General features: G+C 43.1%; 1 long non-coding RNA gene across 1 annotated transcript in view; it reads left to right on the top strand.

Annotated features, from left to right (window-relative positions):
- Window positions 1-26723, top strand: part of LOC129044386 (uncharacterized) — a 126649-nt gene that overhangs the window by 34117 nt on the left and 65809 nt on the right. Inside the window, exons 2-4 of the long non-coding RNA XR_008504664.2 lie at window positions 18518-18586; window positions 24181-24398; window positions 25769-25857. This is a non-coding gene — a long non-coding RNA (uncharacterized LOC129044386). The remainder of the gene's footprint in view (window positions 1-18517; window positions 18587-24180; window positions 24399-25768; window positions 25858-26723) is intronic.

Raw genomic sequence — 26723 nt, 5'->3', positions numbered from 1 at the left:
TTTCTCATGTAATGAACTCTCAGGAAAGGCAGGGATGAACAGCATCTCAAACAGGTCAGAACTCTTTCTGTCTTTCATTTTTTACTTCTCTGTGAGTATTACCTTCTTTCTCTCAGGTTGGCTTCTTCACAAAGCTGTAACCACAGCAGCCAGCAGCTCCTGGCTCACCTCTTCCTTGGCCACCAGAGAAGGATGGACTCTTCCCCCAATAAACTGTAGGCAGGGGGAAACTGGGGAAAGGCTCTGATTGACTTACTTGGGTCATGTGCCCATATCCACCCAAACACTGGTCAGAAGGTGAAGTACTTTCACTGATTCTTCTTGGGTCACGTGCCCAGCTTCAGAGCACTCCTAAAATCATACCCCTGGAGGCAGGGAAGAGAGACTCTCCTTCAGAGAAGGGAGGGATTACTCTCTGAAGATAGAAATAAAACAATGTGGCCAGGTGCGGTGGCTCATGCCTGTAATCCAGCACTTTGGGAGGCCGAGGCGGGCGGATCATGAGGTCAGGAGATCGAGACCATCCTGGCTAATACTGTGAAACCCCGTCTCTACTAAAAATACAAAAAATTGTGAGCTGAAATTGCGCCACTGCACTCCAGCCTGGGTGACAGAGTGAGATTCCGTCTCAAAAAAAAAAAAAGAAAAAAGAAGTAAAACAATGCTAAGTTCTGATTTTCTTACCAGGTTCTGCTGCTTCCCAGTGGATCACACATTAAGGAGTAAGATGGAAAATAATAGAGAAAAACCTAAAATAATGGCATAATAAGTTCTGAGCGATGTCATTCTCTTTCTTTCACTTTATCACCCTATTTTACTTTTTCCCTAGATTACTTTTCTGAGCAATGTCATTCTCTTTTTTCACTTTATCACCCCATTTTACTTTTCCCCAGATGTGTAATAAAAATTGTGAAAAGAAGAATGAAAATAAAAAAGAATAAATAATTTTTTGAAATCAGCAGTATTAAAGATAACCCGGTCATTGTATTAGGCCTAAATACATGAATAAAGCAGCAGAGATGCACTTGAATGTAGAAAAAATGACATCATCAACATTGAGGGAAAAAATAAATAAATGCAGAAAAATATTTTTAAAAAACTTTTCTAAGGAGTGGAAGGGGGTACAAGAAGCCCTTAAAATAAATTCTTTCCAGTTTTAGGGGAGCTTATTAATATCACATTAACATTTAGTTGAGTTGTTTTTTGCTAACATTGGAACTGGAGCTCTGTATCGTATTGGCTACTGAATTTTACTGCATAAGTCCCTCCCCTTGATTAGCTGAAGGGAGTGAGAATCCTTTCTAAGTTTGTTTCCATCTGTTTGGACTGCATTAAGACATCAATCCATAATTACATAGAAAAGGGAAAAGCCTATAAAATCAGATTAACTACCGTGTTGTCAGTTTATTCCGTTAACCATCTAAATTCAATTATTTTTAATGAAACGTATTGTGATATAACTTATATATAATAAAACGTTCCTGTTAAATGTACATTATCAGTTTTGACAAATGTATATGATCATGTGACCACCATCACAATCACGGTAGAGAACAACCCCATTACCCCCCAAAATTTCCTGTAATCCTTCCTAGTTAATCTTTCTCTCACCGTCAGCCTGGTCTGCTTTCTGTTACTATAGATTACATTTGTCTGTTCTAGAGTTTCATACAAATGTAATCACGTAGTATGTACTCTTGTGTCAGTTTCTTTCACTCAGCATAATGGATTTGTGATTCCCCATGTTACCATGGGTATCAGCAGATCATTCCTCTTTACTGCTAAGTAGTATTCCATTGTATGGATATCCTACAATTTGTTTAAATTTGTTGATCCATTTGTGTATTGTTGGACATTTGGCTTGTTTCCAGTTTGGGGACTATTATGTATACAGTTGGTATGTACATACATATACAAGTCTTTGGGCATATATTTTCATATACCTTGGGTAAATAATTAGGATTGGAATGGCTAGATCACATGGTAAGTGTATATTTAAAGAAAACTGCCAAGCTGTTTTCCAAAATTGTTGTGTCATTTCACATTCCCACCAGCAATATATGAGTTTCATTTGCTTCACATCCTGGCCAACGCTTGCTATGATCAGTTTTTAAAATTTTGACCATTCTGGTGGATATGTAGTGGTATCTCACTGTGGTTTATTTTTATTTATGTATTTATTTTTTGTTTTGTTTTGAGACAGAGTCTCACTCTGTCACCAGGCTGGAGTGCAGTGGCGCGATCTCAGCTCACTGCAACCTCCACCTCCAGGGTTCAAGTGATTCTCCTGCCTCAGCCTCCCAAGTAGCTGGTACTACAGGCGTGCGCCACTATGCCCAGCTATTTTTGTATTTTTAGTAGAGATGGGGTTTCACCATGCTGGCCAGGATGGTCTCCATCTCTTGATCTCCTGATCCGCCTGCCTCAGCCTCCCAAAGTGCTGGGATCACAGGCATGAGCCACCGTGCCTGGCCTATTTATTTATTTATATTTATTTTATTTACTTGGTTTTTGTTTGTTTGTTTGTTTTTGGGTTTTTTTTTTAAACAGAGTCTTCCTCTGTCTCCCAGGCTGGAGTTCAGTGGCGCTATCTCAGCTCACTACAACCTCCACCTCCCAGGTTCAAGCAATTCTCATGTCTCAGCCAACCAAGTAGCTGGAATAACAGGTGCACACCATGGCTGTCTAATTTTTCTTTCTTTCTTTCTTTTTTTTTTTTTTTTGAGCTGGAGTCTTGCTCTGTTGCCCAGGCTGGAATGCAGGGGCGCCATCTCGGCTCACTGCAAGCTGTGCCACCTGGGTTCACGCCATTCTCCCGCCTTAGCCTCCCGAGTAGCTGGGACTACAGGCACGTGCCGCCACACCTGGCTGATTTTTTGTATTTTTAATAGAGATGGGGTTTCACTGTGTTAGCCAGGATGGTCTCAATCTCCTGACCTCATGATCTGCCCCCCTCGGTCTCCCAAAGTGCTGGAATTACAGGCGTGAGCCACTGTGCCCGGCCAATTTTTCTATTTTTAGTAGAGATGGGGTTTCACCATGTTGGTCAGGCTGGTTTCGAACTCCTAACCTCATGTGATTCACCTGCCTTGGCCTCCCAAACTGCTGGGATTACAGGCGTGAGCCACTGCGCCAGCCCTCATTGTGGTTTTAATTTGCATTTTTCTGATGACTAATGGTGTTGAGCATCTTTTGATCTGCTTACTGGCCATCCATATACCTTTTCTGTTCCTCGTTATTGCCACTCTTCCACATTTAGGCTTGTGATGGTTAATATTGTGTGTCAACTTGATTGGATCGAAGGATGCACAGTATTGTTCCTGGGTGTGTCTGTGAGGATGTTGCCAAAGGAGATAAACAATTGAGTCAGTGGACTGGGAGAGGCAGACTTACCCTCAGTCTGGGTGGGCACCATCTAATCAGCTGCCAGCATAAAAGCAAGCATGGAAAGAGCAGACTTCCTGAGTCTTCTGGACTCCATCTTTCTCCCATGCTGGATGCTTACTGCCCTCTAACATCAGGCTCCAAGTTCTTCAGCTTTTAGACTCTTGGACTTACACCAGTGATTTGCCAGGGGCTATTGGGCCTTTGGCCAAAGACTGAATGCTGTGCTATCAGCTTCCGTACTTTTGAGGTTTTGGGACTTGAACTGGCTTCCTGGCTCCTCAGCTTGCAGACGGCCTATTGTGGGACTTCACCTTGTGATCCTGTGAGTCAATTCTCCTAATAAACTCCCCATTCATATGTTCATCTATCCTATTAGTTCTGTCCCTTTAGAGAACCCTGACTAATACAAGCCTCTCATCATCTCCTGTCTAAAATGTAAAATTCTAATTCATCTCCAGCATAAACCAAGGTCTGATTGTGTCCTAGCCCTACTTATAAGCCTTCCCTGGAGCCCTATTTTCTCAGAATAAAGTCCACACTTCTTAGAATGACATTCAAGGCTTTTACCAAATTAGCCACGAAAGACTAAAAGACCAATTTCCTTTAATTGGGGTAATTTGGGTAGGGTAATTTTTCTTCCTCACCTTTTCTGCTTGACCCCACACCCTCCACACTTGCACATTGGACTGTTGACTGTTCCCTAATTTTCTCACACATGCTCATGGGGTTGTGGCTTTGCTCATGCTATTTATCCTACCTGCTACCCTTTGCTCTTTTCTACATGATGGCATGTTCATTCTTTAAGGCTCAGCTCATAGGTCTGCTCTTCTGTGAAGCCGTCTCAGCCTCATGAAGTAGAATCAACAACTATTTGTGCTCTTTGGTAGCTCTTAGTCTGTAATGCTCACAAGCTCCTCACCACAGACTCCTTACTGTATTAGCTGGTTGAGGGGCTCCTGTCTCTCTTTGCTAGAGCTTAACTCCTTAAGAACAACGGTGGTATCTTACTCTTTTTACATCCCGAGGGCTTCACATTAACTCCTGCTTAGTAACATGCTTGACTGAATGTGTGGAAGAATAACCGAGGAAATAAATGAAAAGAAATCTGCCTTGGCCGGGCATGGTGGCTCACGCCTGTAATCACAACGCTTTGGGAGGCCGAGGTGGGTGGGTCACCTGAGGTCAGTAGTTCGAGACCAGCCTGGTCAACATGGTAAAACCCCGTCTCTACTAAAAATACAAAATTAGCTGGGTGTGGTGGCGCAAGCTTGTGATCCTAGCTACCTGGTATGTTGAGGCAGGAGAATCGCTTGAACCCGGGAGGCGGAGGTTGCAGCGAGCTGAGATTTCGCCACTGCACTCCAGCTTGGGTGACTCCGTCTCAAAAAAAAAGAAAGAAAGAAAGAAATCTGCCTTTAAGCAAATTGTTTACCCTCTCTAGACCTCCATTTCCTTATCTGTAATTTGAGAGAGCTAGAATCGTTGATTTATAATACCTTTCCAGTCCTTTTCTTTTCTTTTCTTTTTTTGAGACAGGATCTTGCTCTGTCACCCAGGCTGTGGTCATAGCTCTGCAGACTCCAGCACCTGGCTCAAGCAATCCTCCCACCTCAGCCTCCCGAGTAGCTGGGACTACAAGTGTGCACCACCACATCTAGCTAATTTTTAAATTTTTTTTGTTTTTCATAGAGACAGGGTCTTTGCTTTGTTGCCCACCCTGGACTTGAACTCCTAGCCTCAAGTGATCCTCCTGCCTCAGCCACTCAAAGTGCTGGGTTATAGGTGTGAGCCACCATACCCAGCCTCTTTCCAGTTCTAATATATTTGATTTATTTTATTTTGTTTCTAATGTATTTTAAATTCTATGTTTATATTTTCAAATCCAGTAAAATAGTATATTTGAATGTATCCCAAAACTGGATGATGGATCAAATGTGCTAATTAGATAATGCTGGATTATCAGTGACACTTTGAGGGGCCACATCTTATTCCCTGTGAAGTATAAGATGAAAATAGTGAGACCTTCCTCAGTTAACTTTGCTAGCAGATGTGATCATGAAGAATTATGATTTGTCACTATTTTTAGTCTGAATCTACAATGCAGCAGCAACAGCACATTCTCACACATTCCTATAAGTTTATGCCTTTATATATGTCTATATATTGTGGTTTTTTTCTTCTTTTATTGTCTGGGAGAAGACAAAAGGAAGAAGAATGATAATACTTAAAAGCTGTAATCTACCGTTTAGTTTTATAAGGAATTATTACTTAAATTGTAATTTATAGTATTTATAATGGAAAAAAGTTGTTTACTCAAGTATATCAAGTTTAAAATATATAATGAAGGCCGGGCACGGTGGCTCACGCCTGTAATCCCAGCATTTTGGGAGGCCAAGGCAAATTCAAGACCAGCCTGGCCAACATAGTGAAACCCCATCTCTATTAAAAATACAAAAATTAGCCAGGCATGGTGGTGGGCACCTGTAGTCCCAGCTACTCGGGAGGATGAGGCAGGAGAATCACTTGAACCCAGGAAGCGGAGGTTGTAGTGGGCTGAGATCTCACCACTATACTCCAGCCTGGGTGACAGAGTGAGACTCCATCTCAAAAAAATAAATAAATAAATAAATAATAAAATATATGATGAAGACTTATTTTCATATAAAATATAACAAATATTCCATTTTATTTTTAAATTATGCAAACATTCTATAATTTTTTTTGTCCTATAAATCCAGGAGTTTCTTTTCTACGTGATTATCCTGGATAAAGTTAGACATTGAGGCAGTCTGTGATAGCTTCTTAACTTCTTTCCAGTATTATAGCTTCTGTTAGCTGGCAACAACCAGAGCCAAATCTACAATTTGGATTTCAGATTTAGTAAGTGGTAAATCATTTGTAAGACCCAAGACACACAAAGCTGCAGCAGTGACAATATCCTCCCCAAGCATTTCAGAAGCATCACAAGCACACTGCCAACATTTATTAATTGCTCTATAAAAAGACACACATGAAGGCATGAGCCCCAAAAGGTCTGACAATGTCAAAACATCACTGGGATTACTGTTAACTGTCATTTAATTCTGAAGCAAAAGCTGCTCATGGAATTATAGGACAATTAATAAACCTCCAGGTCTCCTTCATATATTTAAAGAGTTTTTGTCCAAATTACGGATTTTCTTCCTCCTCTGACAGTTTGAATGCTGCATTGAATTAACCTATTCTGCACATCTCTTTCCCATACGAATATTGTAGCCCAATAGTCCTGCCATTTAGAATCCAGGATCTAGAGATCCTCTGTGGGTGTCTTTCACATCTGCGAAATGGAGGTAACACTCTTGCAAAAGAGTCTACCTAGCAACGCTCCTGTAAAAACTAAAAACAGGTTTATTAATTTACTTTTTTTTTTTTTGAGCCAGGTGGTCTTATTATGTTGTCTAAGCTGGTCTCAAACTCTTGGCCTCAAGCGATCCTCCCATCTCAGCCTCCTGAGTACCTGGATTATAGGCAGGAGCCACAGAACCTGTCTTAATTTTTTTTTTTAACTCTGTAGTATCCCCAAGAAAGTCAAGTATGTGAAAACCTCCCAAACAGATGATGAGTGATTATATTTTAAGGATTCTTACTATATAGCTATTAATCACACCACAGATACAAATGGTAATCACAGATACAAATGGTATGTATCTGAAGATTATGTGAAGATATGATGACATAGGAAATGCTCTTAATGTATTATGAAATGAGAAAACCAGGCTACCAAACTGTAAGAATGGAATGACGACAATTTTTAGAAACCACGGTGTGTGCACACGTAGATGGATGTGTGTGTGAATGTATGTGTGTATATATACATATATAGAATGCAGGGGATGCACCAACACGTTCATTAAAATGATCTCTGAACAGTGGGATTATTGGTGACTCTTCTTTTATTTACTTTTCTGTAATTTCCAAATTTTCTACAATGAACACCTATTATTTTGTAATAAGTTAATTTTCAAAAGATATTTTTAAAGAATCCATTATAGGCTTCTTTTAAATAGCTAGATACTCTGTACATTTAAAATATGATTTTTGGCCAGGCACAGTGGCTCACTCCTGTAATCCCAGCACTTTGGGAGGCCGAGGCGGGCGGATCACCTGAGGTCAGGAGTTCAAGACCAGCCTGGCCAACATGGTGAAACCCCGTCTCTACAAAAAATACAAAAATTAGCTGGGCATGATGGTGGGTGCCTGTAATCCCAGCTACTTGGGAGGCTCTGAGGCAGGAGAATCTCTTGAACCAGGAAGGCGGGGGTTGCAGTGAGCCAAGATCACACCACTGCACTCCAGCCTGGGCGACAGAACAAGACTCTTTCTCTCTCTATATATATATATATGTGTGTGTGTGTGTGTGTATGTGTGTGTGTGTGATTTTTATTATCACAACTACTATGCAAAGTGAGACATATCTACCTAACTTACTGATTCATGTTGGAAACACCCCCACCAATCTAGAGATCTGAAAGCCAGTAATTTTCACTATCTAAAAGACAACTGAGAACCAATAAATTAGCAAAAAAGGCATCTGTGAGAAAAATAACAAATGTGGGTGAGGATTTAGAGAAACTGGAGACCTTATGCACTGTTGGTGGGAATATAAAATAGTGCAGCCACTATAGAAAACAGTATGGCAGCTCCTAAAAAAAAATTATAAATAGAATTACCATGTGATTCTGCAATTCTACTTCTGAGTGTATACCCAAAAGGACTGAAAGCAGGGTCTTAGAAAGATATCTGCACACACATTTTCATAGCAGCATTATTCACAAAAGCCAAAACCCAAGTGTTCCTTGATGGATTAATGGACAAAGAAAATGTGGTCTATTAATACAATGGAATATTCTTCAGTCTTAAAATAGAAGGAAATTCTGACACGTGCTACAATATGCATGAATTTTTAGAACAGTATGTTAAATGAAATAAGCCAGTCACAAAAAGTCAAAAACTGTATGATTCTACTTACATGAGGTACATAGAGTTGTCAAATTCATAGAGACATGAAGTAGAATGGTGATTGGCAGGGACTCCGGGGAGAAGAGAATAGAAAGGTGTTTAATGGGCGTGGGGTTTCAGTTTTGCAAGATGAAAGTTCCAGAGATGGATGGTGGTGACTATTGCACAACAATGTGAACTGTCTTAATGCCACTGAACTGTATACTTAAAAATGGTCAAGACTGGCCAGATGCGGTGGCTCACGACTGTAATTCCAGCACTTTGGGAGGCCGAGGTGGGTGGACCACTTGAGGTCAGGAGTTCGAGACCAGCCTGGACAACATGGTGAAACCCGTCTCTACTAAAAATACAAAATTTGGCTGGGCATGGTGGCTCACACCTCTAATCTCAGCACTTTGGGGAGCCGAGGCAGGTGGATCACTTGAGGTCAGGAGTTCAAGACCAGCCTAGTCAACATGGTGAAACCCCATCTCTACTAAAAAAATACAAAAATTAGCTAGCCGTGGTGGCGTGTGCCTGTAGTCCCAGCTACTTGAGAGGCTGAGGCAGGAGAATTGCTTGAACCTGGGAGGTGGAGGTTGCAGTGAGCCAAGACTGCAGAGATCACGCCACTGTACTCCATCCTGGGAGACAGAGTCTCTGTCTCAAAGAAAAAAAAAAAAACCAAGATGGTAAATTTTATGTTATGTGTATTTTGCCACAATCATTTAAAAGAATGATAATTTTAAAAAGGCATTTGAATGGTTTTAAAAATCGATGTACAAGAGCTCAGCCTTGACATATTCATATGAGGACTTCTTGGGCTATTTATTTATTTATTTATTTGAGACAGAGTCACGCTCTGTCACCCAGGCTGGAGTGCAGTGGCACGATCTCCGTTCACTGCTACCTCTGCCTCCCAGGTTCAAGCAATTCTCCTGCCTCAGCCTCCCGAGTAGCTGGGATTACAGGCACCTGCCACCATGCCCGGCTAATTTTTGTATTTTTAGTAGAGACGGGGTTTCACCATGTTGGCCAGGCTGGTCTTGAACTCCTGACCTCAGGTGATCCACTCACCTTAGCCTCCCAAAGTGCTGGGATTACAGGTGTGAGCTACCGTGCCCGGCCTTCCAGGGCTATTTATTAGTGTTACTTATTAATCAATTCTGAGAAGTTTGACACTGGCTCCCTGGCCCTATACAAATTAAAGACAGCAAAATAGAGAAAAAGGCCTCAAGAGGTAGCAATGGGTGCGATAGCAGAGCGAGCCGGCGCCTACAAACAGGTGGAGAGGGTGGGTGGGGCAGATGGTGGTAGCAGAGGAGCCCCGCACACCTGAGAGGTTCTGAGCTGGAACAGTGAAAGAGCCTCAGGAACGAGGACCAAGAGCCTGCCACATCAGGGTAAATGAAAGGAATACATATTTCAAAAACAAAAATGTTTTAAAAATTTGCAGCTTCGGTTCTTAAAGAAAGAAGTTGCAGTTACCCGGAAGATTCATCAAAATTCACCAATACCGAGAAGTTTTTTCTCCACCCCTAGTGCTAGACAAAGGAGATGTGATTTGTCCATCGCTCGCAGCCATTTGAGCCACCCCACACGGAGGCGAGCCTCGCTAGCGCCTCGGTCACAGCCTTTCCCGCAAGGCTTCATTCAGTCGCGCCGGCTCCGGGGATGCTGCCTTCTCTCGGGCAGGTGCTTCGGCCCTCCAGACTGGGCCCGGACTGACCCCCACAGCAGCCCAGCCTCTCCGGAGGGCTGGAGGGGGCAGGCGCAGCCACAGCCGCTATCCGAGGGTTGGTTCCTCGGACCCTGGGGCCTTCCCGGGAGCCGCCGCCGGCCCTTAGGAAGAGAATTGATGAACTCGTTGAAATCACAAGTTGCACACGTTACTTTCCACTCCACCTGCTCATCGAAAGGGAGTCCCTTGTTTCTCCTTTCTTTCCCTCTGGATGACAAACCATTTAATACGTGTAGCGCTTAGTATTTTAAGTGCTCGACGACCACTTAAGGCTGGTCCCAGGGCGATCATCAGAAACAGAGAGATACAACCCCATTTGGAGTTGGGTGACTTTCTTAGAGCAAGCAGTTTTGAAGGATTCGCGGGGGCCGTGGAGCGGGGAGGTGGGAAATAACCAGCTTTGCCGCACAAAAGGTAAATGCCACCCTGATGGCTTGAGGGGAGAGAGGGCGCCAAAGTGAGCTTCCCTAAGGCTTATAAAGGCTTGGGAAGTTCTGGTCAAACTAACAAGCAGTTGATTCCACCTAGGATCCCTTAGGTCAACCTGTGGACAGCACCCCCCTAGGGGAAGTTTCTGGAGTCCTTAGCCCCTTGGATCAGAGCAGTTTTGCCTTTGTTAGTTTTAAATTCTGAATACTCTTGTCTTTGAAAAACCATAAACAAAACTTAAAAAAAAAAAGTTTCTGCTTCTGGAATGTAGGTAAAAGTTGAGGACACTTCAGTTGGAAGTTTGGGTTACATTCTATGCTCACTAGTCCCCAGGCAAATCAGCTACTTGAGCCCTAGTTTCCAAGGATGAGAGGTGGAAATGATGTTATTTATCTCACATGAGATAACATGAAAACAGCTTGCAAGCTAGTAATACTTCACCCAGTCCATAGCGGTATTCAGCCTACCTCTGTCACTTCTCCCGGGATCAGAAACACCCAGCCTTGCTGGTCTCGAACTCCTGACCTCTAGTGATCCGCCTGCCTCAGCCTCCCAAAGTGCTGGGATTACAGGCAAGAGTCACCGCGCCCAGCCCCAATGCTGCCATATGTTAGGTACATAATCTTAGATATGTCATCTAGCTCTTCTTAAATGTAGTTTCCTTACTTGTAAAATGTTTGTTAATACCTGCCTTATCCTCCACATAGGGTTATTGTGAAAACCAAATGAAGCAACACTTAAGCTTTCGTGTTTAAATTGATGTAAAAATATTCATGTTGAATGTGTTAATGTACTGAAATTGTCAATATTTTTACTTACAGAATGTCTTACAGCATAATTTGCCCAAGGCCTGATGTTATGAACTGCCTGCTTTTTTTTTTTTTTTTTTTTAATTCATGAAGAACTTGTAACATAATCCCATTTCAGTCAAATTGAAAACTCAGGTTTAAAACATTGCTGTTCAGAGGTAATGGGGGATTGGAACTTGCATTCCCTAATTGCTCATCTGGACAAGATTAAAATGGTCACACTATACTCTGGTTTCTCTTCAAATGGTATAAATCTTTCGCTTTAAAATTGTCACACTGGCTTTATTAGTTCTGTTAAAGGTTTTTCTGGTAGGCTTCTGTGGAATTTTATTAGTTAGAAATATTAACGTAATTTTTTTTTTTTTTTTTGAGAAGGAGTTTCGCTCTTGTTGTCCAGGCCGGAGTGCAGTGGCATGACTTCGGCTCACTGCAACCTGTGCCTCCCAGGTTCAAATGATTCTCCTGCCTCAGCCTCCCGAGTAGCTGGGATTACAGGCATGCGCCACTACGCCTGGCTAATTTTGTATTTTTAGTACAGACGAGGTTTCTTCATGTTGGTCAGGCTGGTCTCGAACTCCTACCTCAGGTGATCCGCCCACCTCAGCCTCCCAAAGTGCTGGGATTACAGGTGTGAGCCACCATGTCCAGCCAGAAATATTAATGTAATTCTAAAGACATCTAAATCTCTCAATCTCTCTCTCTTTTTTTCTTTTTCTTAAGACAGTGTACCACTCTGTTGCTGAGGCTGGAGCGTGGTGGTGCAATCGCCACCCATTGCAGCCTCAAGCAATCCTCCCACTTCAGACTTTGGAGTAGCTGGGACTACAAGTACTCATGCTCAGCTATTTTTTCTTTTCTTTTCTTTTTTTTGAGATGGAGTCTTGCTCTGTCACCCAGGCTGGAGTGCAGTGGCGCCATCTCGGCTCACTGCAAGCTCCGCCTCCCAGGTTCACGTCATTCTCCTGCCTCAGCCTCCACAGTAGCTGGGACTACAGGAGCCCGCCACCACGCCCGGCTAATTTTTTGTATTTTTAGTAGAGATGGGGTTTCACCGTGTTAGCCGGGATGGTCTCGATCTCCTGACCTCGTGATCCGCCCGCCTTGGCATCCCAAAGTGCTGGGATTACAGGCGTGAGCCACAGCGCCCGGCCTATTTTTTTTTTTTTTTTAAGAGACAGGGTCTGACTATTTTGCCCAGGCTAATCTTGAACTCCTGGGCTCAAGCAACCCTCTAACCTCAGCTCCCAAAGTGCTAGGATTACAAACGTGAGCCATTGTGTCTGGCCCTGAATCTCTTTAAACCAGGGGTTCTAAACATGGGGGTAAAAGGATACCTATGATAAACTGCTGCTGGTAGAACTTTTCTGGCAGATCTTGCTGCTGCCTACCTGGCCTCTCAGGGTAACGGAGCCTGAATCGAGCATGGTCCTCCCTGCCTCACTCCGCATAGCATAGACATGTGGTCGCCCACACTGCCTCCTCTTTCTCTCCTCACCTGCCTCACCTCCAACACGTTCCCTACTCCGACTCCCCAGTTGTGTCCAGCTCTGTCTAGCGATCTGGAAATGGGAGACGTCAGAAAATGAAAAGGTATGGAAAGTAACATCTTAGGTGAAAACAACCTGTGTCTATTAATGGATTAATAGATAAACACATGTGGTCTATACATGCAGTGGAATATTCTTCAGTCTTAAAAAGGAATTAAATTCTGACGCACGTTACAACACAGATGAACTGTGAAGACGCTATGCTAAGTGAAATCAGCCAGACACAAAAGAACAAATATTGCATGATTCCACTTTCCACTTATATGAGGTACCTAGAATAGTCAAATTCATAGAGACAGAAAGTAGAGTGATTTTTGCTAGAAGTTGGGGGAGATGGGAATGGGAAATTATTGTCTAAGGAGTATAGCTGCAGTTTTCGCCAGATGAAAAAGTTCTAGAGATGAATGGTAGTGATGGTTGCATGACAATGTGAATATACTTAATGTCACTGAATTGTACACTTAAAAATAACCATGGTAAATTTTATGTTAGATATATTTTACCATAGTTTTTTTTTAACGTAACATCTCTTAGCAGAAAGTTTAAGGACACCCAGTGACGTGCTTTTTTTCTCCCACCAAAAGATGAAACTCAGGACCAATTCAAGTTCCCTGACCAAAGTGTTAGAAATTAAAGATAAGTGCTTATTACTTCTCTAGAATATCTTGCTTTGTTCCACTTATTATAGGACTGGCTTAGCCAGTAAATTATATCTTTATTTCTCACTCACCAATCAGCAGGAATTATAAGTGGATAAGTAGGATTTAGTCAGATACTGAAAATATAATTGTGCTGGTAACCTAAACTCTAGCAAATACTCTTAGCAATGCAGGAAACTGCTAGCTACTTTTCCCTATAAAATGTCTCAGTTTTCAAAAATCTCAGGTGTCTTAGTACCCTTTCAAAAAATTAAGACAGTATTGTGGTACTTTACTACCTGCTCATTTATAAATTCATTTGTATTAAAGGCAAATAATGTTGATAGGAATCCCAACATTCAGTACTTTGAAAGGCCTGAATACACTGGGCTGTATAACAAGGAATGCAGACGAATACTTGATTTAATTATAATGTTTGGTCCAATACTCCTAGCCTGGTTTAAAGGAGAGATTGCTTTGTTCAGTGGAATGACTTCTTTAACAATGAGCCATTCATTCACTTGTGATAGCACCAGAAGGAGAGAATTACTGGTTCTTCAAAATCGCTTTTTAAAGCAAGAAATTAACCTTTTGGGGTGAGGAGGGCTAGAAACAGGTAAAGGTTAGGAAATCAGATCTAGAATAATTGGACCTAGACCACCTGGGACTTGGAAGCCAGTTCCCAAACTCAAATTATCTGAATTCTAAACTAGGGACCCTATTCCTATGTTTCATTGTTGTTGTTGTTTTCTCACCCTGTCACCCAGACTGGCATGATCATAGCTCACTGCGCCTTGACCTCCTGGGCTCAAGCAATCCTCCCACCTCAGCCTCCAAAAGTGCTGGGATTATAGATGTATACCATTGCACTCAGCCCTATTCCTGCTTTTAATATAAATAAACCTCTATCACACTGAACACAACTGACACTCATGAACACTTTAGCTGGTCTCCCCAGCAGAAGAAGCAAAAGCTAAGGGGGCCAAGTGACCTTCTGCCCCTCTGTCTCGAAGCCATGGCTGAGGCAGTGAAAGAAGGAGAACACGTTCTCATCCTCTTCAGAGGACAGTTGTTCCTCCAGAATTGTCTACGTAGCATCCTTCATCTGAATTGAAGACTCCTCAAAATAAAACAGCTCTATTTGGGGGCATGAGGAATTTGTAATGAGGAAGAAAAATGAGGTTTTGGATGAGGACAAGAGACAGTTCTGGCACAAAGAGCCAGTTAGAATGAGGAGAGGACTGGCCAGGTGCGGTGGCTCACACGGGTAATCCCAGCCCTTTGGGGGGCCGAGGCAGGCGGATCTCTTGAGGTCAGCAGTTCGAGACCAGCCTGGCCAACATGGTGAAACCCTGTCTCTACTAAAAATACAAAAATTGGCTGGGTGCGGTGGCCCGCACCTCTAATCCCAGCTACTCGGGAGGCTGAAACAGGAGAATCGCTTGAGCCCAAGAGGTGGAGGTTGCAGTGAGCTGAGATTGTGACACTGCACTCGAGCCTGGGTGACAGAGTGAGACTCCATCTCAAGCTAAGCCTGCTCACAAGAGAAGGAATGGGCAGGCACCAGCCAATAACTCAAGCACTGTACCCACATTTTATACATGAGAAAGGAAACCATCTCCTTCCATTTCCAGCCATACAGTTTGGACATGAGGACCAAAACCACATGCTGTCTACATTAACCCAACTTTATGATTCTATCGTGTTTATCAGAATTGCTTTTCTATTTCAGGGGATTTCCCAGGCAAATAACTTTATTGTTTATTACAGAAACTTCCAACTCTTTTAATAAAAAGCATCAACAGTTTATGTCCTAAGATTCTTTGAAACCCTGTCTCAAAATCCTCAGCCAACTGTTGCCACCAACACTAAACCACCCTTTCAAAAAATTAAGAATTGGGTAATTCTTACCTAATCCTACCAAAGCCACATCGAAAGACCTGCACTAAACCAAATTTCAAATTCTCGACAAATTCCAACCTTACCTTTCCCCCTCCAAGACCCTATCAAAGCTCTATGGATGAGGTGTTCTCCCTAACCACAGTAAGCAATAAACTCGGCTATGTCTTATCAACAGGCTGTGCTGGTAGTATTTGGGGATCCAGCATTCAACATCCTAATATGTACAGTATATTAGAAGGTTAATTGATAATCATTGCCGGCACTTCAATAGATGAAAAATAGAATATTTGACATAGTATTGTAGGGCTTTACAATTTAAAGGCTTTCCCATGGGTGACTTCACTGGGCTCACTTACAGTGCACTGTGAGAGGTGAGGGGTAAATATCAGTATCATGACCAAGTCACACATGAGAACACAGCCCAAAGACGGGACATGACTTATCTGAGGCTGAACGGACCAATTAAAAGCCAGAGTAGAATCTTTATTCTAGGTCTCCCGATTTTAAATATTGACTGTTAACTTACGGAAGTCCTAACGGCAATATTTAGTATTTACATTAAGAGATGAAGCACTTTCTTAAATCTTAAAGAACCAAAGTGTATTTGTTTGGTAGGGCTTCTGAACAAAGTCCCACAAATGGGGTGACTTTGTGGCATCGAGGGGTTAATTTGATCAGGTCTGCCTGCCCTGCTTGCTTTTGCTCACTAGCTTTTTCTTTTTTCCTTTTTCCATGAAGCAGAAGGCCGTGGTAGTTGAAGGTCTTGCCACTGAACTCTGAAACTTACCCTTCACTGGCTACTTTATATATAACATTCATACATTACCATGGTAATGGCTGCTTCGGTTGTTTTTCAGGAACTTGGGCCAGCTCCTGTTCAGTTCAAACTAGTTGAGACCACTGACTGCCCCTTCCGCCTACCTCGGCCTCCCAAAGTGCTGGGATTACAGGCGTGAGCCACCGCACCCGGCCAGTCCTCTCCTCATTCTAACTTGCTCTCTGTGCGAAAACTGTCTCTTGTCCTCATCCAAAACCTCATTTTTCCTTCTCATTACAGATTGCTCATGCCCCCAAATAGAGCTGTTTTATTTTGAGGAGTCTTCAATTCAGATTGAAGGATGCAGGCACCGGGCCCGCACGAGTGCCTGAGAGGTGGCCTTTTGGTGTTGGAGGGCCCAAAACTCCACCCTCCTGATCATGCTAACAGCACCATTTTCTGTGCATATGTCCTATAAAATGCCACAAACCCCAACTATGTTTGCACAACATGAACCCATTACTTCATTTTTCCCCACCGCCAATCACCTCTCCCTGCACCTTAGACAACCCCACTCCCCTAACCCATCAATATGCCTAAGCTTTATCTTTGGGGAGGCAGATTTGAGAACTGTTCTCCCACCTCCTTGCTTGGCAGCCTCACAAATCTTTTCTCTTTTGCAAAACCTGTGTCACAGTGATTGATTTACTGTGCACAGGCAGAACGGACCTGGACCTGGCCGGTGACATTAGAACAACCAAAATTTGTTGTCTCACAGTTCTGGAGACGAGAAGTCCAAGAGGAGGGTGTTGGCAGGGTTGGGTCTTTCCGAGGGCTGAGAAGGAGAATCTGTTTCAGGCCTCTCTTCTCACTTCTGGTGGTTTGCTGGTTTGCTGGCAATCTTTGGTGCTCCTTGGCTTCTGTCGCATCACCTGGTCTCTGCCTCCATTGTCACGTGGTATTCTGCTTGTGTGTGTGTCTGTGTTCCCCCAGCTCTTTTTTTTTTTTTTTTTTTTTTGAGACTAGGTCTCCCTCTGTCACCCAGGCTGGAGTGCAGTGGCACAACGATAGCTCTCTGGAGACTTGACCTCCCAGACTCAAGCGATCCTCCCGCATCAGCCTCTTGAATAGCTGGGACTACAGGCGTGCATCACTACACATGGCTAATTTCTTATTTTTTGTATAAGCGGGGTCACGTTTTGTTGCCCAGGGTGGTCTCAAACTCTTAGGCTCAAGTGATCCTCCTGCCTCCACCTCCCAAAGTGCTGGAATGATAGGCATGAGCCACTGCACTCAGCCACATTTCCCCTTTTTATAAAGACACCAGTTATATTGGATTCAGGGCCCAGCCTACTCTAGTATGACCTCATCATACTTTAACTAATTACCTCTGCAATGACCCTATTTTCAGAGCCCCGATGCTAAGCATTACACAATGACCCTATTTTCAAATAAGGAAATTTAAGGTACTGGGCTTAGGACTTCAACATGTGAGCTGGGGTGGGTAGGGGGAACATGCAATTCAACCCACAGCACAAAGATAATGAAAGTTTGGTCCATCTCTGCAAGCCCAACAGTTCATAACTGATCCTTGTATTCCAGTAAATCCTTGGGACCAGGGATGGCTTTTAAGACAGGAAAATTTGCTTTAGTGCAGTAATGCTTATTACCTTAGGCAGATAAATATCCTGGGCTGCTATGTGGCTAATTTTATTCTCACTAATAAGTAATCATGAATACTTCATGAATTATTGAGCAAAATGCATGCCTGAAAGCCACTGCTTGTATTTGGTTTAAAGAATAGGTCCATTTCAACTGAATTTTGAGTGATAGCAGTAAATAAATTGTGTCTACTGGTGACTCACACCTGTAATCCCAGCGCTTTGGGAGGCTGAGGCAGGAGGATCACTTGAGGCCAGGAGTTCTATACCAGCCTGGGTAATATAGCAAGATCCCATCTCTACAAAAAATTTAAAAATTAGCTGGGTATGGCAGCACACACCTGTAGTCCCAGCTACTCAGGAGGCCAAGGTGGGAGGATCACTTGAGCTCAAGAGGTCAAGGCTGCAGTGAGCTGAGATTGCACCATTGCACTCCAGCCTGGGTAACAGAACAAGACCCTGTCTCAAAAAAAAATTGTGTCTGCAAAAGAACCTGGTCCGGTCTGGTGCATGCTACATGCTACACTCCTACTGGTAAAGATGGGTTTGTGTAAAAATATAGCTTGAAGAAAATGATGTGTTTTAGTCTACAAAAGTAGACAGGGAACATGGTCTGTTACTAACTTGGGTGAATTTATTCTGGAACCTTTTCTGCTTTAACATTCAAAGGTTGATCCCAGGAGAAAACATTCTACTCCTCAACACGGGTCTCGCCTGATTCATTTACCAACTATGACAGTAAGTACTGATCCATGTAGCCAATGCTTTAAAAAAAACCAGTGACAACAGCCTAGACAGGCTGTTCTTTTTCTTCCTCTCCTTTTTAGTCCATTTTTGTTGATTTTGATGGAAATCTCTATTTTGAGGGAAAGAAATATATTTGCTTACTGTAATCAGATGTTTTTTGAGCCAGTGCATTAGACATTTTCATGGTTATATCAATTTTAGTTTTATGTAATATCAAATAGATTTAAGTATTACATACATGTATATATACATATGAAATCTATCTGTAAATTATAAACTAATAATAGAATAAACATATGGGAAAACCACTTTCGACACCTTAAGAATCAGAATATTACCAGTAACTCTCTTCTTTCCCCCAGGGGTTAATCACTCTCCTAAATTTGTGACTTCTTTGCCTTTAAAAAGTTTTATCTTTTTTAATCGATATATCATAGTTGTACATTTTTTGGAGTAAATGTGGTATAAAAAAAGTTGGCTGGGCACAGTGGCTCATGCCTGTAATCCCAGCACTTTGGGAGGCTAATGCGGGCGAATCACCTGAGGTCAGGAGTTCGAAGCCAGCCTGGCCAACATGATGAAACCCTATCTCTACTAAAAATACAAACAATTAGCCGGGCGTGGTGGCAGGTGCCTGTAATTCCAGCTACTCAGGAGGCTGAGGCAGGAGAATCGCTTGTACCTGGGAGGCAGAGGTTGCAGTGAGCCAAGACCACACCATTGCACTCCAGCCTGGGCAACAAGAGTGAAACTCCATCTCAAAAAAAAAAAAAAAAAAAAAAAGTTTTGCCACATATGGAGTATGTTGTTTTGTTTAGTTTTGCTGGTTGGGGGTTTTGTAAAAATAACATACTATTTTAGTCTTCTGTGACCAGCTCTTTTCTCTCAGTATTGTGTTTCTGGGATTCACTCACATTGTTGCATGTAGCAATATAGTTCATTCCTTTTCATTGTTGTGTAATAGACAATTGTGTTAATGCTCCACAATTTATTTATCCATATTCCTGGCAATGGGCATTTGAGTTGTCTGCAGTTTTTTGCTCTTGTGAATTATGAACATTCTACATTTCTCCAGGTATGTATGTCAAAGAGTTACACTATAGGACATTGGTTTCCAAACTTTAAAAAACTGTAATATGTTTTATACACACATATTTTACAAGTACTATAAATACTTTACATCACAAGCTGTACACACATGGTGCATACATATGTGAAACCAACAATTTATGAAACAAAACTTACTCTTTTTTCTTTTTTTTCACTCCAGCACTCAAGTTGGAGTGCAGTGGTACAATCACAAGGCTCACAGCAGCCTCCACCTCCCAGACTTACGTGATCCTACCATCTCAGCCTCCCAAGTAGCTGGAACTACAGGCATGCATCACCATGCCCAGCTAAGTTTTGTATTTTTTGTAGAGACAAGGTTTCACCATGTTGCCCAGGCTGGTAAAACTTACTCTTACTATACTAAGTTTTTCCACTCTATTGAATTTTATTTTGCTTGTTTAAAAAAAAAAGTTGGTTGAGGCCAGAAGCAGCAGTTCACATCTACAATCCTAGTGCTTCGGGAGGCCGAGGCAGGAGTATCACTTGAGGCCAGAAGTTCAAGACCAGCCTGGGCTGGGCGCAGTGGCTCACGCCTGTAATCCCAGCACTTTGGGAGGCCGAGGTGGGGGGATCACGAGGTCAGGAGATCGAGACCATCGAGACCATCCTGGCTAACACAGTGAAACCCCGTCTCTACTAAAAAATACAAAAAATTAGCCGGGCATGGTGGTGGGCACCTGTAGTCCCAGCTGCTCGGGAGGCTGAGGCAGGAGAATGGCGTGAATCTGGAGGCGGAGCTTGCAGTGAGCCAAGATCGCACCACTGCACTCCAGCCTGGGCGACCCACCGAGACACCGTCACACACACAAAAAAAAGACCAGCCTGGGCAACATAGGGAAACCCCATCTCCACAAAAATAAAAAAAAAGTTAGCTAGGCTCGGCTTAATGGTGTGTGCCTGTAGTTCCAGCTACTTAGGAGGCTGAGGTAGGAGGATTGCTTGAGCCCAGGAGTTGGAAGCTGCAGTGAGCTATGATTGCACCACTGCACTCCAGTCTGGGTGATAGAGCAAGACTCTGTCTCTGAAGAGAAAAAAAAAAAAAAGGTTGTTTGTACCACCAAATTGTAGATGTTTCAAAAAACCCAGATCTAGAATACTATACCCAGGAGTGAAACTGCTAGGTCCTGGTTATATGCATGTTTGCCTTTACAACAAAATGACACATCGTTTATACCAAACTGTTTATAAGAATTTACATGCCCATTAGGAATGTGAAACAATTCCTGTAGTTTCACATCCTCTCCCACACTTGGTATCATCAGCGTTCTTAATTTTTGCTAATCTGGTAGATGTAAAAGAATATCTTGCTGCATCTGCATTTGCAATTACCTGAGGAATAATTAGCTGGCAGATCTTTTTTTTTTTTTTTTTTTTTTTTTTCCCTGTTTGAAACAGGGTCTCACTCTGTCACCCAGCTGGAGTGCAGTGGCTCACTCAGCCTTGACTTCCTTCTCAGCTCACTGCAGCCTTGACTTCCTGAGCCCAAAAAATCCTCCTACCTCAGCTTCCCCAGTAGCTAGGACTACAGGTAAATGCCACCACACCTGGCTATTTTTTAAATTTTTTTTATAGAGACAAGGTCTTGCTATGTTTTTCGGCTGGAGTCAAACTCCTGGCCTCAAGCAACCCTCTGGTCTTGACCTCTCAAAGTGCTGAGATTACAGGTGTGAGCCACTATGCCCAGTCAGCTTGAATATGTTTTGGATCTATTCACCCACTTTGTGAAATGCCTATTCATGTTTTTTGCTCACTTTTTCTATTGGAATTTTTTTTTTTTTTCAGACGAAGTCTCATTCTGTTGCCCAGGCTGGAGTGCAATGGCACGATCTTGGCTTACTGCAACCTCCGCCTCCTGGGTTCAAGCGATTCTCCTGCCTCAGCCTTCCGAGTAGCTGGGATTACAGACACCCACCACCACAACTGACTAGTTTTTGTCTTTTTAGTAGAGACGGGGTTTCACCATGTTGGCCAGGCTGGTCTCGATTTCCTGACCTCAAGTGATCCACCCACCTCAGCCTTTCAAAGTGCTGGGATTATAGGCGTGAGCCACTGTGCCTGGCTCTGTTGGAATTTTTACAAGGCACCTGTTGGAGAATTTGCATCACATTCTATGGCATTTTGTGTATTTAATCCAGGCATAAATTGGAAGATTATTCCTTTGGGGAGGGATTAAGAGTCAAGAAACTTTATTTGGTCTGACCGGGTGTAAGAGGAAAACTGTGGCCCCATTTTTTGTTTTAGCCTTGTATTTCCTCTTGTCAGGAATCAATCTGTGTCAGAAATACTCCCCTCTCTTAGCTAGGCCTGGTACCTTTTTTTTTTTCTTTTTTGAGGGTATAATAGCTGCTGAAGACAGTAGCAAGGAGAGTGTCAACCATTCTTCATTGATGCTGCTTCAATATGAACAGCGGCCCGCTCCCCATTTCCCGCCTCATTTCTCCTTGACCTCAACTGAGTATCTTACTCCTTTGCCCATCTGGCACTGGGATTATGGGCTCCTGAATGCTCCGGAGCTCCTTTTAATGTCATTCATAATTTAATCTTGAGCTGCAATTCTGGGTCTTTTGGTTCACACACCTCATTCTTCCTGCATATTTCACTATAAGTAGAGAGAAAAATGCTGGTCACTGGGTGCTGGTGGTAGCCATGCTCTGACCAGAGAGCCCCTGTTCATGCCTTTTGTCCAGGTCCCTGCAGTGCTGTTCTGTGACCGTCTCTGGGCCAGGGTGGGCCTTTTCCCACCAGTGCTTTTGGTAGCAGTGCATTCCATGCAACCGCTTCACAAAGCAGATATTTTTCCAGGGTAACCATGTTATAATTGGGGTTTGTGTTATTAACTAAATCAATCATAATATAAAGCCAATCCAATATCATAAAAATAAAAATCAAGTGACACACAAGCCTCTGTAATAATTATGACCCAGATTAGGAGTACAGCTCATATCTGACACTGGTATGATCTGGAGCATGATTTCATCATTGTAGTGTTCATAGGTGGCGTTAGTTTTGCTTTGACGAATCATCCTTGGTGGTAGCATTGGGCTCTACTTCCCATATCTCAAATTGGGTTCCTTGGAACCCAACTCTTCTGGAGGAAAACTTTTGAGTTGACATTGAGCCCCTCAGTGTCATTCCCTAAGATACCAAGACAATGAAAGCAAGGAGGATGTGTGGGTGGCCAGAGCCTTGGGCCCTCTCTGTTTCAACCATGACAAAATGTTTGACCACATTTTACAATCCTTCTGGAGTTTCTTCCCTAGAGCACTGCTCTTAGCTGGGTGGCCCCCTTCTCCATCTTTTGGCACTCTCTGCATTCCCTCCCTCTACTTAGCAGACCCAGCTTTCTGATTGATCCTACTCCCTGGCCTCTTGCTTTTTTTATATATATTTTTTTCTTTTGAGACGGGGTCTCACTCTGTCATCCAGGCTAGAGTGTAGTGGTGCAATCACAGCTCACTGTAGCCTCAACCTGCCAGGCTCAAGCAATCCTCCCCACTCAGCTTCCTGAGTAGCTGGGACTACAGGTGCCCACCACCATGCCTGGCTAATGCTTAAAATTTTTTTTGTAGAGACAGGGTCTCACTATGTTGCCCAGGATGGCCTCACACTCCTGTGCTCAAGCAATCCTCCTGCCTTGGCCTCCCGAAGTTCCACAACTTCTTTTCTCTCTTTGTCCTATCTCAGTACAGCATAAAAATGCGGAGTAACCAGGGATCCCTCAGACGTCAGCCCATAAGACACCAAGACAAACAGGGACAGATTACTGAAAAGCACAATCTAAAGAAGTCCAGGCCAGGCGCGGTGGCTCATGCCTGTAATCCCCGCAGGATCACTGGGATCGCAGTGGCTCATGACTGTAATCCCAGGTGGATCACTTGAGGCCGGGAGTTTGAGACCAGCCTGGCCAACATGGTGAAACCTCATCTCTATTAAAACACAGAAATTAGCTGGGTGTGGTGGCAGGCGCCTGTAATCCCAGCTACTCGGGAGGCTGAGGCAGGAGAATTGCTTGAACCCGGGAAGCAGAGGTTTCAGTGAGCCAAGATGGCGCCACTGCACTCTAACCTGGGCGACAGAACAAGATTTTATCTCAAAAAATAAATAAAATAAAAAAGAAGCCCAGGGACAAATGAGCCCACCTCCACTGTAGACACTGGGAGCCACATTCTCAAAATGAGTAACTACAGAGAAGAGACAGAATTCTCACAAGAGGGCATATCCTCCGCCCTTCATACATTTCTCCTGTAACACCTTTCTGGTTGAAAAGAAATAAGAAAGCTGTGCTTGACTTTCGCTCTGGTGCTTTTTAAGATCAAGCAGTAATCTTATATTCTTTCATTGCCTTCCACATTTCTTTTCCTTCTTCCCTGTCCTCTTTCTTTTTAAATTCAGATCATTTAACAGACAAGGGTCATAGCTAAAAATAAATCTTCATTGTACTGAGCTACCTATGATGTCATTTACTGTATTCATAGGTCTTCAGAGTCAACACTCCAGGCATGTAGACACACACAGGAGAATAAAACCTCAGTTCCCAGGCAGCTTCCAGAAGCTGTGGCATTGCTGTGGCCTGAGGCCTGGACTTTCCCAGGGGATAGGTATCCAGATCGTTTGTGCCCTTCCATATCACCTTTCATTCAGAGGCCTTACCTGGATTGGTAGCCAGCATTGATACTCACACCTCCCCAAAGAGGTAAGTTTTAGTAGGAAACTGAAGGAAACCAAGGCCCAACAAAATGAGGCGACTAGATGGAGTGACTGGGGAAGTTTCCAGCCAAGTCAGATATAAAATTTGTACTGTGAAAAACTGTTATCTGTATTTTGGTATTTACCAAATAACAGTGAGCCATGATCACTCCATGCAGTGGGTTAAACTTGTGGGAGAAGTAAATTCTGTGGTATCAGCTCAGAACAGAACATATTGGGAATGCATAATAGAAAAGCAGTACTCTCACTCGGCTCCATAACTCCAGCAAATTTGTGGATTGGGGTTAAGCAAGTCTGGAATTCCAGAATTCAAGTTACCCAAGTGTGGCAGGCCAGGGGAATTTCTGCGGGCTGGATGGGAAATCTTCAAAGTCAGCATTTATTTTCATCTGTACTCAATATTTTGGCCCAATATGTAAGTAACTTGATTTCCATTCTTGTGTTGATAAGGAGCCTAAAAGCCTGGAACAGAGAAAGGAAAAGTTGGTCTCCACTTGGGTCTAAATGTGGTCATCAGTCATGGAAAATGCTGACTATGACCATTCCCAATCAGCTCCTCATGCCTGGCACTAAGAGACACTAGACACCTTGGGCTGCAATGACTGCATTGTGCATTTGTCACTTTACCATAAGCTGCATGAGTCCCCAGCTGGCTGTGTTAAAATGCTCCATCTTCCCAATAGCCATGTGTCCCTTGAAGGCAGGAACTCTTTTATGTTTCTTCTGCAGCTCTCATGGTGCACCATGTTGCTTATTCTTTTTTTCCCTTTTTAAATTTATTTATTTTTAGAGATGGGGTCCTGCTATGTTGCCCAGGCTGGTCTAGAACTCCTGGCCTTAAGACATCCTCCCACCTTGGCTTCCCGAAGTTTTGGGATTACAGGCGTGGGACATCACGCCCAGCCCATGTTGGTATTCTCTCTGTCAGGACCCAAACAGGGAAGCGGAACCATGTGTAAATTTTGAAGAATATATTAGGCAATGGTGGGAGAAGCTAAGGAATGGTGCATGACAAGGAGTTAAAGGATCAGTCACAAACCAGCCTTCCTGAAGCACTGGTGTGGATGGAACAAAGTTTGCCAAGGAATCTAATAGGCAGCTAGGCACATCCAGTTGCTGAAGTGGGACCATGAAAGTAGAGCTGGTAGAAAAGCCTATGTTTCTGATGGTGAGCCAGCCCCATTAATGGTCTTAGGAAGAGTTGCTAGATGTGGAACGGGAAACTGAACAAACTGGAACCCACCAGCACCCCTGCACCTGCCAGCCAGAGCATCAAACCACAATGACCTTCAGAGAGTAGTGGCTGTTGCTTTACTTCCACCTTCCTAATCTTGGACAAATTTCTCTTTTGGCCAGCTCTCACCCAGAGGCATACAAAGAAAGGAACTTGAGAAAACCATTCCAGTTAAAGCAAGTCGACCCAGCACAGTCCAAAATCCATGCAGGTATGTACTAGTTGCTCAGAACTCAAGCAGTCAGTTTCTAGCATTGTGAGAAAAGCCCTGATCTAAAGTCAGGATATCTAGGATTTCCGGTCATAGTTCTACCTCTAAAAATGTGTCCTGGGCTAAATTGTTAACCTCTCTGCCCCTCAGGTCCTTAGGGAAAGAAAATGATGACTCATCACCTCTTAGAGGGTGCATACAGAAGTGGAGGAGTTAAAATGTTAGCAGTGAAACTGTCAAACAGTACACAGGGGAAAAAAAAGAAACTTCCATCCAAAGGTTCTAAAAGATGCTAGATTCTGCAATGTTATTTTCTCTGATTTTCCTACTGTGCATGTAAAGCATGTTTATTTACAGCTGAGTCTCCCTGCTAAAGCATGGGTTTGAAAATGAGAAATTCTAGGCCAGGCGTAGTGGCTTACACCTATAATCCCAGCACTTTGGGAGGCTGAGGCAGGTGGATCATCTGAGATCAGGAGTTCAAGACCAGCCTGGCCCACATGGTGAAACCCCATCTCTACTAAAAAAATACAAAATTAGCCGGCATGGTGGTGGGCGCCTGTAATCCCAGCTACTCAGGAGGCTGAGGCAGGAGAATCACTTGAACCCAGGAGGCAGAGGTTGCAGTGAGCTGAGATCGCACCACTGCATTCCTGCCTGGTCAACAAGAGTGACACTCCATCTCCAAAAAAAAAGAAAATGAGAAAATCTAGCTATTTTTTCCTGTAACTATAATCTTGGTGTGCTATGAAATTTGGAGCAAGTCATTAAACCATTTTCTGTCAACATTTACTTATATACAGAATGGGATTAATAATATTCTAACAATAGTAATTGACCATTAGCTAAGTCCTTTAAAGAAATGA

The sequence above is a fragment of the Pongo pygmaeus genome, chromosome 1 (assembly GCF_028885625.2).
Source record: "Pongo pygmaeus isolate AG05252 chromosome 1, NHGRI_mPonPyg2-v2.0_pri, whole genome shotgun sequence".
NCBI lineage: Eukaryota > Metazoa > Chordata > Mammalia > Primates > Hominidae > Pongo > Pongo pygmaeus.
The sequence above is the reverse complement of the archived record's forward strand: the minus strand, read 5'-3'. Positions and strand labels throughout refer to the sequence as shown.